This window comes from Tupaia chinensis, unplaced genomic scaffold, assembly GCF_000334495.1.
Source record: "Tupaia chinensis unplaced genomic scaffold, TupChi_1.0 Scaffold000248_1, whole genome shotgun sequence".
In the NCBI taxonomy this organism is placed as follows: Eukaryota; Metazoa; Chordata; class Mammalia; order Scandentia; family Tupaiidae; genus Tupaia; species Tupaia belangeri.
In genome coordinates, this window is record NW_006159726.1 from 1,510,789 (window position 1) to 1,524,425 (window position 13,637).

The window sequence follows — 13,637 nt, forward strand, 5'->3', positions numbered from 1 at the left end:
CTTTCCCTCTCTCTCTCTCTCTCTCTCCCTCTCTCTCCCTGTGTCGCTTAAACAACAGTCCTAACTTTTGTGTGTTGCAAATATAAAAGGCAAGCCATGTGACAGAGGGACAGAAGAACAAAAGCATTTGGAAGTAACAGGACCTCTTTCTAGCTCTCAGAAAAGTCTGAGAAGAAAGGAGCCCTGCGTTTCCCCCAAGGTAAGCAGGAAAACAGGCGCTGACGGCTTGCCTAGGAAATGACTTCTTTCCAAACCGAGCATTTCATCCTCCTCTCAGACAAAAACACAACCTTTAAATACCACTTAAATTTGCATTACTTTAATTTGCATTAGTCTGTAGCATGCTAGCATTGCATTTTTTGGGTTTTTTTTTTTTTTTGGTGTGTTTTTTTTTTTCTTTTCTTTTCTTTTTTTTTATTTTAATGAACTTGTCTTTGAAGTCTGTGACAGAGCAGGGAGTCTCCCAGAGAAGCTTGAATATATCTTTTGGTTTGACTTAAAGAGGTTTTCTTTTCAAACTCTCTATGTAGTTGGACGTAACTTCGTAATGGTTCTTATATCTGCCCCTGTGAAAGGGATCTGAGCCGCAGCAAGTCGGCGACATGGATTCCTGGAGCCCAGTGTCTTCCCCACCGCCTTCATCCCACTTACAATGGGGGCACTATGAACGCAGGAAAGCCTCCGAGTTTAAAAGCGCACTGTTTACTTTTATTACTACTTATGTATGCTGCTGATCTCCTGCCAGGGCTCTGCCAGAGTGCTCAGAATGACTTCAAACAATAGGCAACATTTCTTTCTAGCTTTCTGTGTCACGCTTTGCAGGAATCCTGCTCCTTTGCACTCTTCTCCAGACGCGCAGGACTTCGCTTCCATAGATGCGTTCGGGAGCAGCGGGGAGAGATGAGGATGGGTTACTGTATGATTTTGATTGGGCAAAAAGTCCGAGGAAATGCATGCTGTTTGCCTTGGCCTTATTGCAAGGGGTTATTTTTAGTAGTCAGCTTGTCTCTGCAGCGCGACAGACGCTACAGTGTCCAAGGAGTGATCGGGAAGGATGCTCCCACCAGCACAGGGGCCAGGACCTGTAAGAATGACTTCTACAGACACCTGAGGAATATTCGGAGGGTTCTTTGAAACTCTTGAATACAAATTCTCTCTGTAAATGAACAATTGAGCTGTAGGAGGCCCGGGCATAACTCTTGGGGGACGGAAAGTTTGATTGTGTACAGAATGTTAATGACTCAGAACGCCTGGTAACTGAGGCTCATTGTAATGGACAAGCCCAGATAAGCCTCCCTGTAAGAGGCAGACTCCCATCTCGGCAGAGATTCAGGTGCGGGGAAGGAAGCTGCTTGGCATGTACTATTCTTTTCGCTGTCATTAATAACAGATATGGCTGTTGCAAAACATGCCTCTTTTTATTTGTATATTAGTGTATTTTAATTGCAAGGACCCCTGCATAGGCAAATTTCTCCAACACATATCATTAAATGCCAAGTGCATGTGAAAACATAGAAATGTCTAAAATGCAGTGTTGGCTGTGGGTGTCAAGAAAATACAACTGGAACTACCGAATATGTCTCATTTGAGTGTTTAGACCAGATGAAAATATCTGCTCATTTTCTTCTCACCAGTCTTGCTTCTGAAAGTAAACTTTAAGGTCTGTCCTTTCGATCATTTTCATTATGGAGTTGGGACATGGTTTATGGGGATCCTCTCTGCTTTTCTCTAATTAGCTTAATAACCATTGTTGAATGAAAATCTGACTTTAGAATGAATGAATTTACCGCCTTGGGATATTTGCTATTTAAGAAAGCCTGTAATAGATATTATGGAGTATATTGATGCAAATTTTTACAGGGAAAAAACAAAAACCTCACTGCTGTTAGCAAGGCATTTAGCTAATTCAAAACAATTGTCTTAAAGTATCATTCAGATCATTACACAAGAATGTTTGAACACAAAATGCAATGTTTTGCATCAATTATTTTAAAATACATTGGGTTCAGGTAATGGGAAAACTGGCTGAGGCCTTCTTAAGTCTGTATACCAAGCAGCTGACACCCACAGATGGAAATGTGCCTGTGGAGTTTTCAATCTTAATTCGAGTTCCAATGACACTGTCAAGGGAAAAATAAATCATTTTTCAATACATTTAACAATTTCCAACTCATTTATTTTCCTGGACCTTTGAAAAATGTTGTGAGTTTCTCGGAATTATAGCTGCCATGATGGCTGGCAATCTTTGTATTAGGAACTTGCAATTCAAGTACTATTGTTCGTACTGGTTAATTATTCATTCCATCATTCCCTTAATAAATATTTATTAAGCATTTTAGATTTGCCCAGCAAAATGCTAGTCCTGATGGATGCAAAGGTGGAATGAGACATTGTCCCACATCCTAATTCTCAATTTGTGTGCTAGCTCCAATTAATTAGATTTTGGAACTGAAATGGGATTTGTCCATGGGTAAACTGAGTAATAACTTCCTTGTTACACTGAATCATTTAGAATAGCTGCTGGCATCCAGATTTATTTGAAATGATTCTGGCTTACCAATGGATTTTCTTTCCATTTATGATTAGGAGGTTTCCCTTAGGCCTTTCTCACCAGATCCTTGGGTATATCTGACACATACAGCTAATATGGCCTGGGTATAAGAAGCCTGAAAAAAGAGCAGTTTATCCTTTCTCTGCTGTTTCGAGCACGCCTGGAAAGGCCCACATGCTGTCTTTATCAGGGATAGATGTGAGTCACCTATTCAGCAGCTGACTTCAGGGCCACTTGATGAATCACTGAATCTGAAACATGCACAGAGGAAGATGCAGTCACTATCTCCATCATTTGCTTGTCCCACCCCCCAGGATCAAAATCAATGACCTGTTGGCCTGGCCTAAATTCAAAAGGCTCCTGGGAAGAAGATATGGAAAGTTATTCCCCAAACCCAGCTCTCTGTCAGAGCTGCACGCACACACACACAGTACTGCTTTCAAGTAACCAAATCTTGTGCTTTATCACGCGGTTAGATTACTGGGCAAAAACCCTGCCGACTGCATCACCAGGGTCCTTGACTTGGTCCTTATCAGCAGATAATCCCCCATGGTTGGATTCAAATGCCCCTGACTCCCTAGGGTGCCTGACTCACCCTAGCCAGCCCCTCAACTTTTTGGCCAGCAGCCTTCAAGCCCATTCTCACCTCTTCCCATGAGTCAGTCAGTGCTATTTTGTCTAGACAGGAGCAGAGGGGATGGGGAGGCAGGTGGAAGGACTAAGAAGTGCTAAGGGAAAAGCAGAGCCATGGGGAGGATGGGTGAGTTCCAAGGCCCAGATTGCTGGGGCCTGCCATGGCTGTGATCAGCTGTCATTTCCTCTTCGTGTATGACACTGTGGAACATATTAAAATTTCTCTTGGATGGTATGTTTGGAATTCCTCTGATGCCCCATCTCATCAACTTACCCGGACAATAAAAGCAAGGTTGTAAGCCTTTGAACAGCTGGCCGGCTATATATTTCCCCTCTTTCTTTCGCATAATCTAATTCAGAAAAGAATCCTGCTAGACTGGCAGTGCCATGTCTGGGCACTTGTTTCCTGCAAGTTCTTCCTCCACCACCTCCTCCCGCCTGCCCTGGAATCTTCCTGGGTGGCATGTGGCTTTCTTTTTCTATTGCTTCCAGCCCGCCCCCTTTTCCCTTCCCCTGAGCTCCTTCCATTGTGAGCTTGCTCTTGGCTCGGCCTGTTTTCCAGACAGCCTGGGTCCTGTTTCATCTGGGGAGAACAGACCATGAGGTCTCCCCATCTCCATAGTATTCCCAGGATGTCATTCTTGGCACCAACTCTGCTAAGGCTGATAGGATTGGGGGGCTCTTTGTAGCCCTGAGGCTGAACCCACTCACAGAGAGAGGCAGACACATGGCTCGCCGAGAGCAAGGCTGGAGTGACCCGGGTTGGCAGGGACAAGCATACCATCACAGTGACCCGGACATCTCCATCTCCGGCAAAGGCCTGGGGATGGGAGCATCATGGGAATGCCTGGGTGCACTTCGGCCTACATTAAGAGAAATGTGGTTATTCTGTTTCGGGAGTGGGGGGGAGGTGGTGGGGGGGAGACAAGTGACTCAAAACAAAGCTCCCTGGATCCTGGGGCCCTGCCCCCTTCCCTTGTCCTTCCCACATCCTTTTCCCCTAAACAGAAAGAAAGAGCGACAGGACTTTTAATTTGGCCTGCACAGACCTGAATGACATTATGAAACACATTTGGTGAAAGGGGAGGGGAAAGCTTCTGGTTGAACAGAAATAAAAATGCATGGGGCTTTGGAGATAGGGAGGGATTTTTTCTTTCTTTCTTTCTCTGAACAACAGAACAACAGTTGATGAGTTGTAAATGGAGGGAACAGGCCCTCTCAATTAGAGATTCCCATTGAAGAGACTCCTGAAACCCTCTCTGTGCAGTATGCTTGAAAGATGCTGCTAATGTCCTTGGGACCAAAAGGTGTTAAAGAGCAATCTATTCCTATTCATTTTCTTCTCCTGGGGGCTTTGGTTGCCTTTTCCGAATTAGCTAAAGTTCATTAAAAGACCCAAAAGGAGAAATTTAGCACAGCTGAATTAAAATGAGTCTTTTCCTGTTAGCTTGACAAGAAGAAGAAAAAAAAAAAAGAAAGAAAGGAAGGAAGGAAAAGAAAGAACCAACTCCCCTCCACTGCCACTTCTTGGGTTTTAATATGAATTATTCCATACAAGTCCCTAGGCTAGAGGATCTATTTAAAGACGCCTGGCAGCATGAAGGGAGAGGGTAAAAATACAACCACTCTTTTGTCCATCAAAGGTTTTCTTTTAAAAAAAAGAAACATTAAGAGCATTCTTGTTTTCCTGTCTGCCCCTGCCAGTGGCAACACTCCAGCTGGTAGTACCCACTCCTCACCCATCAGATCAGCAACCATGAACTCCTGTGTTTGATTCCAGGAGAAAACAAAGGATGGGGAATCCTGTAACCCCCATGTGCATGCAAGTGGGGCAGAGGAGGCTGGTAGTGAAATGAGTGCTGGCTTGGCTGTACAGGTTGCAAGTGCAAGTTCACACACCCACCACTTCGAGTTTTTGAGGAAGATTGTACAGATAGCATTATTTCTGATGCCAGCTTTCCTCATATCTGCAAATCTTTTTTCCCATGTCTCTGGCAGTAGTTTGCTTGGCACCATTCACGCTTTCTGTTTCTATCACCAGAGGGTCTCAGAGCCTGATGGTTGAGTGTATCTCTAAGAGTCAGAACCTTAGACCCATTTTCTTTCTTTTTTTCGTTTTATATTTATTTCTTCCAGGAGTAAAAGAGAGGGAGAGAGACAAAGAGACCAAGAGAGACACCTCCAACAGAGTCCCAGTGCTTCAATTCACACCAATTTCAGCCAGTTCAAGATCATGGGCACCCACATACCCCGCATTCTCAGGGAGGTCCCCGGGCTTGAACTTGGAACCCTTCCATGTGGATCAGCCTCACGGAGGGTCACATTTTAACACTGTGTCACCATCCAACCCCCACTAGTTCCATTTTTTTAATAGTCAGAATGTAACACCCTGGCTGGGGTTTATAGTCTGGAACAACTATTTTCTTGTTAAAAAGGGTGCTGACTCAGAAGATTCAAAGAATGGGTAACTTCAGTTGGCAAAGAATCCTCAGTGTTTATAATTAGAAATTCATCCATTTGGGGTCCATTTTACCCTCATGTCAAAATCTAGACATGAACATTGACTAGTAGCTTTAAACCAAGCATAAGATTTGTGGTAGATTTTTTTTCTTTTTTCCACAAAAGCTAAGAATTTTTTAGACAGCTTGCTCTCTTCCAAGGCCTGGGCCAATCCCAACTTTTTCTTTTAAGCTGTGACCCTACTAATTGCAGTATCTTTTAAAAATGAAGAGCAATAGGTTAAGACATTCAAGAAAGTTGATGGACTATCTGAAAATGCTCAGGGGTGACCTTTCTACAGAGCCACAAACCACTAATAGCCTAAAACATGGAGTGTCCTTCCATTCGTTCATCAATAGGATATAAAAATAGGAAGAGAGTCCATTATGGGAGAAGTAACAAAAAAGAAGGAGGAAGGATTATTTTTGATGTTCAAAATCTGCCACTGCCCTTTCAATGCGTTCAAACAGCACACTTTCAGAAAGGGAAGGTTCTCTTCATTTCACTCACTTCCTCCCAAGAAGGGGTTTGAAGTTGCCTATTTCCCAAAAAAAGATCAACTTCTCAAGTGGAAAAGCATCTCCCCTCATGAAATCTAAGGAAAAGGTAGGTTATACACATTCCAAATGTAGATATGAAAAATTAAAGAAATCCAAGCATTTTTTATAACTGCTTTTTTAAAGAATTATTTAATTTAATTTTATTCATCATCTTTATTATTACCAGTTTTTATAATTTGACCAGAGCCAGAGACAGAGAGGGAAAGTGAAAAATGCAAGCCCCCAGGTCTAGGACTTGAACTGTGGTTGACCATGTGGGAGTCCAGCTCCTCATCCACCATGCCACCTGTCGGCTCCATGGTATGCTTTCTTAATGAATTCAGTGTATAATGATCAAAATGGGGATATATATTAATACATAAAAGAAGTTCAATTCTTAAAGTCCAATTTTTCTTTAAAACTCAAGGTAGTATTTTAGGACCTGGTATATTTCTATGATTTTCTCCCTGAATTATAGAAAATTACTCCTTTTTGGAGTTTAAATCTCTTTTGTGGTTTGGAATCCAAAGACTGCAAAATAGAATTATTACAAGAGAGCTGGCAATCAAAAGACATAGCTGTAGCATGTATGATTTAGGCAAAGTAAAATGCATCAGCTCTAGTGGTTAAGGCAGTTGGATTCCACATGGCTAAACCATACAGTTCACATCCTGGACCTGGTTGCTTGAGAAACACACGGGGCATGTGTGAATGACCAAAATTCTAAAAAGTGAGAGAGGTGGAGCAGACAGGATTGCAGTATGAACATCTCCATGGGGGAAGTGTTTCGTCACTTTCCCTCTTTCTCTCTCTGTCTCTCTCTGGTGAGCACACATGTTCACTAGGAAAAAAAAAAGTGAAAGCCCAACAAGTTCAGGGATATTAGCAATATAGGGAAACATATTTTAATGTAATATTTTTTGTAACCTTGCCTCTTTGACCTAGGTCTGTGTCCAGGCATATCCCCCTGCAAGCCCCCCCCCCACTGCCTCCGCAAAACAATTAACTTCAGTATTCAAATCTGACCAATGGGTAGAAGAGGCAAGTTGAAGGAGGAATAAAAAGACTGTGTTACTCTGGGTTGCTTGTATTGTTTATGCTCCATTCCCAACTAAGGGCTCTACAGCTGTTAGGTGAGATCATTGCCCACCATTCCAAAATGTTGATGAGGAGGAGATTCAAATGCTGCTTTGGAAACACTTTGCTGGACACTTTGAATGAAAGCCAGCATACTCATTTGGCTCCATGGTAAAAGGGAGCCTATACCTTGAGAAAACGTTGGCCACTTCTCTTCTAAGACTATACCAGTGGCAGAGCAAGTGTTGAATTATTTCAGTACAAGAGTTCCCAAGACACCTGGTTACCTTTTCTTTTCCACAGGGAGAATGGGTATTCACGTGTTTTGGCAGAATTGAGTGTTCTGGGTTGTATATTTCAGAACTGTCCTGCTTTCTTTCCAAAGGGTCTTATGCTGGGTGAACAGAAGAGTATGTCTCATTCCTCACACAAACTCCCTCTTTGTGGGAGAGACAGGGAAAAATGAAGGGAATTTTCCATTTTTTAAATTGTGCTATTTGGGAAAAAAAAAAACATAAAAGGCAGTGTCAGATTTAGAACATCAAAAATAATTCTTCCTCTCTTTTGTTACTTCTTTTATTGTGTCCTCTCTCTTTGTTTGTATTCTGTATTAATGAAACGATGGAATAAGACTTCATATTTAAGGCTACCATTGATTTGTGGCATCATAGAAAGACTGCTCCTAAGCATTTTCTGACAGTTTATTACCCTATCAGTCATAGCTTTTAATCGGGCAGCTAGATTTACAGAAATAATCCAAACCCCTCGAGGAACAGACTTCAACAGAAAAGTGCTTTCTGACACTCAGGTAGTTGAACCTGGTCATTTCTAATTCATGAAATATTTGTATTCTAAAAGTCATTTCTTATGTCAACTGCTAAGAGCTAGAATGAGTCTTCTCAGAAACTAGAAGCCCACAGATGCTTAACACAGTGTTAGAGCCATGTCCAATGCTTAACTCTTTTATTTTTTTTTTTGAAAGTTTATTTAGAAAGAGAAAAAAGTCATCTTTGACCAGGTCTTGTCATGTCATGATCCTCTACCCCACCTTCCAACCAGCCAAGATCATGGGTACACCTGTGGGTGAGACTGGTGTATTCAGATAAACCTAGGATCTGAACCCAGGGCCTTTCTATATGGCTCCAATATTGTGTAGTAGTGTACCAGCACCTGTACCACTACAACTGGGCCCCAATGGTCAACTTTTTGAGACCCAAATCCCAGCCCAGAGCTTCAGGAATGTATTTTCCCTGGGGCAGGGGTTCTGTAGATACTTTACCGAGTAGCCTGCCTTGCTCCTAGGGCCTTATTAATTCTACATGCACAGAGAAGATAACTCTTCTAACCAATCTTCCACTCCTATCCCGAGCCAGTATATCACAGATGATCCCACAGAAGATCTGTGGCTCAAGCTCAGTTTTGGAATAAGAATTGAACTCAGCCTATATCATTATCATCAAATGAAAGACGTCAAATTCTTTTTTTTTTTGAAGAGGTTTTTGCTATAGGGCGCGTGCGCTTGCCAGACAGAAAGAGACAGAGAGATAGAAAGCGAGAAATCACCCCCCAGGAGGGATGGCCATGCCGCAATCCCTACTCCTCCATTCTCCTCTCGGGATCTTGGGCATGCACGCACACACGCCTGGCGTGAGTTTTAAGCCACCGGGTCCAGGACACGAACCGTGGTCGACTACGTGGGAGTTCAGTGACATAGCCATTACGCTAACTGCTGGTCCTGAAAGAAGTCAAATTCTAGCATGATTAATTACTACTAACCTTTCTCCCGTTCCCCTTTACTCTTTGATGGAGACTGGAAACACCACAAATTTTAAGACAACCTTAAGAAAAGAAGAAACTAGTTAAATATTCTTGTTAACCACTTCCTATTATCAACACATTATTAATTTATAAGCAATTATATATTTAGTGTATTGTAAGCACTAAATCAGTTGTTTATTAAAGGCTATCTTTATTTCAGGCCACCAATATGGCCTCATCAAAGGGCAAATTCTTACAGCTTGGCCTTCAGTGTTGGCTCAGACACCACATTAGAACTTGTTTGGACTCTTCTGCAATCATTAACTCCTTGAGTAAGAAAGGAACTTGTTTTGAAGGATTGATTTGGGGAATATGTGGCCCCAAAGCAGGTGCTATAGTCTTAGGTGCTTCGGTACAGTTAAAAACTGTGAGAAATGAATAGAGCTATTGAAGCATCTAGACTAATCTGTTCATTGTGTAGAGGAGGAAACTGAGTTCTAGAGAAGGTGAGTAACCTGCTCAAGACCACACAGCCAATGATGCAAGGGTAAGACTCAGAGCTTGAGGATCCTCATATTAGCCTTTCTTCTACCACGTAGGGAAGCAATAGAATGCTCTGTAGGTTTCAGAATGCTATGAAGTAATTCCAATATTTCTGACAAATGAGTGCAAAATTCTGTGACTCGGGACACTAACAACTTAGGCTAGCAATGGGTCTGGGGAAGAAAAGATAAAAGCTGTATGTGGGAGTTTGGATAACAATAAGAGGTTCTTCTGGATTTCCTGACAACGCCTGAAATTCAGGATTTTAAGTTTCATCCAGGCTCAAGGTCAAGTCCTCCCACTCCAGTCCTTTCCCAGACAGTCAAACTATTCAAGTCAAGGACGCACACACAGGTGGGACTGCTTGGCAGTTAGCTTATCCTCCCAAATTATTTTTATTACCAGTCCTTCATTTTAGCACGTATATTTACCCCAAGATTGTGATTTTTTTTTTGCCTTTGTCCCAGCTATATCCTTCCTTCTCTTTGTTTTCCTGTCTTTTTTCTTTCTCCATCACCCTCTGCTGCTGAACTCAGCTATGGTTGGCTAGTAGTGAAGTTTGGAGGAACACAGAGTTCTATCACAAGTGAGAGGACTGTTGTTTCACCACAAAGATGTTGTCTCCTTTCCTAAGATGGCACTATGGGGGCAATCATTGCCTATCATGCTCCCCTCCCCTAACATACACTATAGAAAGGACACTGAGAAATGAAAGGGACAGGAGCTGCCCCCTCTCCCTGACCTTGTGACTGCTCATTCTGAGAGATTCCTGGCGTTGGCAGGGTAGGGGAGTGGCAGTATTTGTAGTCAGAACCACTGCTTTTGAGTCAGCCCAAGCTTGGCTTCTTGATGGCTAGTGATATGCTGCCAGAAAGGAATAATATTAAAAAAAATATATATTCATTGAGCACATGGGCTGCTTCATAAAATCCAACGTGCTGTTTACAGTTTATAAATTAAGTCTTTGGGGGGCCGACAGGTGGCATGGTGGTTAAGGGTTCAGGACTCCCACATGGCTGACTGTGGTTCTAGTCCTGGACTTGGCAGGTTGGTTTCTCCGCAGCTTGCTTTCTCATTTTCCCTCTCTCTCACTCTCTCTCATTCCGTCTCTCTCTAGTCAAATTAAAATAAATAAAATTAAATAATTCTTGAAAAAAAAATAAGTCCTTGGGAAGAAGCATCTGACTTATTCTCAAGGCATCTAGTTGACTAGATCCGATTGGAATTTTTTGAGTTCCTGGGAAGGGGCTACTTAGCACTTCACACCCTCTGAATTAGACCTAGTTGTTTTTTGTTTTTGTTTTTGTTTTTCCTAAACCTAGTATGAAGTGTTATGTAGTGACAGTCTTTCTTCCGCATTTAAAAATCTAGATTTTTGTTTTGTTTTGTTTTAAGCAATTCTTTGAAGAGAGATTTTATATTCTGCCATTTCTACCTTATTCATATCTCCTATCATGGTTTTTTGACCAGTGAATAGTAAATAATTTCGTCTGATATATGATTCTATTCTAAAGTCATTATAGTTTATCTGCTTAACTTGATCTTATTAGAAATGGTGCAGTGCATCTTGGATTCAAATTAGATGCTAAGAGAGTTTATTATCATGTTAAAAAAAATCCAGAAAAACAACAGGCCAAAAGTCTTTGCTTGTTGATGTACCAAGCTATTATAAAGGGTTGTAGAAGATCAACCCGCCCCCTCCCCCCACACACACACACTCTCATCTCTCATCTGCTAGAGTGTAAGGAGACACATAATAGGTGCTCAAGGAATAGATGTTAAATAAATATTTGTTGGAAAAAAGCACAGGAGGGAATAGCTGCTTATATTAGTAATGAAAACAGCTAGTCGGGAGGGGATATGGATACCGAAGTACTGCCCTCATTTGCCTGGCAAGCTGGACAACAATAAAGCCATTCTTGGCATGTGCCACTTTGTCTTGGTCTGTTGCTGGAATAACTTGTGTGAAACCAGCACTTTACCCTCTGCCATGCAGAAGGTCAGCCCAAGAGTGAGCTGATCTGTGGGCACGACACCATCTCTCACCCAGGAGGCTGGGCCCACTGTAAGCTCTGCTATATTATTTCGCTGAGGATGACAGGTGGGGAAATCTGGGCACCAGTTGTTCTTTTCCACTGGTATCCTTTGGAGGGTAGCTCCAAAGTCGGGCACGCCAGGCTACGTGCCTCTCCTGCCGGCAGAGGCTCTACATTGGAGCTATTAGAATGTGGGCTCTGTACATGGGCCAAATCTATGTCTCATAGACTGTACCCAGAGCACAGAGCAGCCACAGGGCTACTGAGTTCAGCAAGAGAGTCCTTCTCTCATTCAACTCATTGTTGGCTGTACCAAGGCTCTAACACAGTGTTTGTTGTGTTTTATGACACGTAACTTTAAAAAGAATAAGGTAAACTCAGGGCTGGCAGATGACCTGGTGGTTAAAGGAGTTGGATTCGCACATGGCTGACCGCGGTTCGAGTTCTGGACCTGGCAACTTGTTCTCTCACTTTCCCTTTCTCTCTCTCTCTGTCTGGTCAAATTAATAATAATAACAAATGGAATTAAGTAAGTAAATAAGTCTTTAAAAAAGAATAAGGTAAACTGGAATCAATCTAGTTTTGAGAAAATGACAGAAGCTCCCACAAGGTAGAGATACCCCTGACCTACAAGGAAGCAGGATTTCAATGGTATAGATTTTCTTAATTCCTGATTTTACTCTTTGTGAGGTCTCTCTTTGACACACAGACACACTACACATTCTCACCTATGTAAGCCTGACCAGCACAATATTCATACAACTCTACTTAACATTGCTCTTTTCTGGGACCAGCAGTTAGCGTAATGGCTATGTCACTGGACTCCCATGTAGTCGACCGCGGTTCGAGTCCCGGACCCGGTGGCTTAAACTCACGCCAGGCGCGTGTGTGTGTGTGCCCAAGATCTCGAGAGGAGAATGGAGGAGAAGGGATTGTGACGTGGCTATCCCCTCTGGGGGGTGATTTCTCGCTTTCTGTCTCTCTGTCTCTCTCTGTCTGTCTGGCAAGCACACGCGCCCTGTAGCAAAAAAAAAAACCTCTCCCCCCTCCCCCCCCAAAAAACATTGTTTTTTTCCTGAGCTTTATTTTTACTTCTTCGACCTATTCCATTTGAACACTTAAGGCAAAAGACATCCAGTGCTATATTGTAAGAGTCTTAACTTTCAGTTTTGAGGATTTTGTGAATTCTATGACATAATTAGATTATTTTACTTGCGTTATTTCAGAATTCAAAATAAAAAGTAAACAAAATGTACTATGCTTTGCGAGTGCATTAAAATGAAAAGTCCATTTCTTAGAATGAGTGGTGAAGCAACACTTCCTCTGTCATTCTTTTTTCCTTATCACTACTTCTGGGTTCACCTTATCACCTCTAAAGAGAAAACAAGATAATAAAGTTACATTGTATGAGGCATTAACTATCCCTTTTTCTGTATACACTTCATAATGTTGGCTTGCAAAGTGTTTTATTCACCTTTTAGAAAAAAAATGTTAACTGAGCTTAATTCAAAATGTTCCTACAAGGAGTCAGTAGTATCCACATACTAAATGGTCCATTTGGAAGAATATTTGACTAAGAAAAGAAACTAGCAGGGCCAGATAGTGGTCCACCAATAATGCAATACTCTGAAATGCTGGAATCGTATAGGAAGGTCCCTGGTTCTTATCCAGAGGCCTCTCTGTATATCATGATATGAGCTGGCTAAGGCTAGAAATGGATCATGGCATGAAGACATTTTGAGGGATGCCTCTCTCTTTCTTTCTCTCAGAAAAAAGAAAGAAAGAAACTCAGAAAAGGAAAGAGTTTGGTATATCTTCCCACACTTATAAGAAATAGAAAATTATATATTATTAAAATACTCCTACTGGCACAAACTTTAAATATCACTTAACTTAATTACCGTTTTTAAAAAAGAATTTTTTGGGGGACCAGCAGTTAGCGTAATGGCTATGTCGCTGGACTCCCATGTAGTTGACCGTGGTTCGGGTCCCGGGCCCGGT

At 42.0% G+C, this 13,637-nt stretch overlaps 1 protein-coding gene across 1 annotated transcript in view; it reads left to right on the top strand.

The window, feature by feature from the left end:
- The first annotated feature begins 6 nt into the window (after positions 1–6).
- NDP (norrin cystine knot growth factor NDP) overlaps positions 7–13,637 on the top strand; it is a 31,740-nt gene continuing 18,109 nt past the window's right edge. Inside the window, exon 1 of the mRNA XM_006148863.3 lies at positions 7–199. The gene's annotated coding sequence lies outside the window, so the exon portion shown is untranslated. The remainder of the gene's footprint in view (positions 200–13,637) is intronic.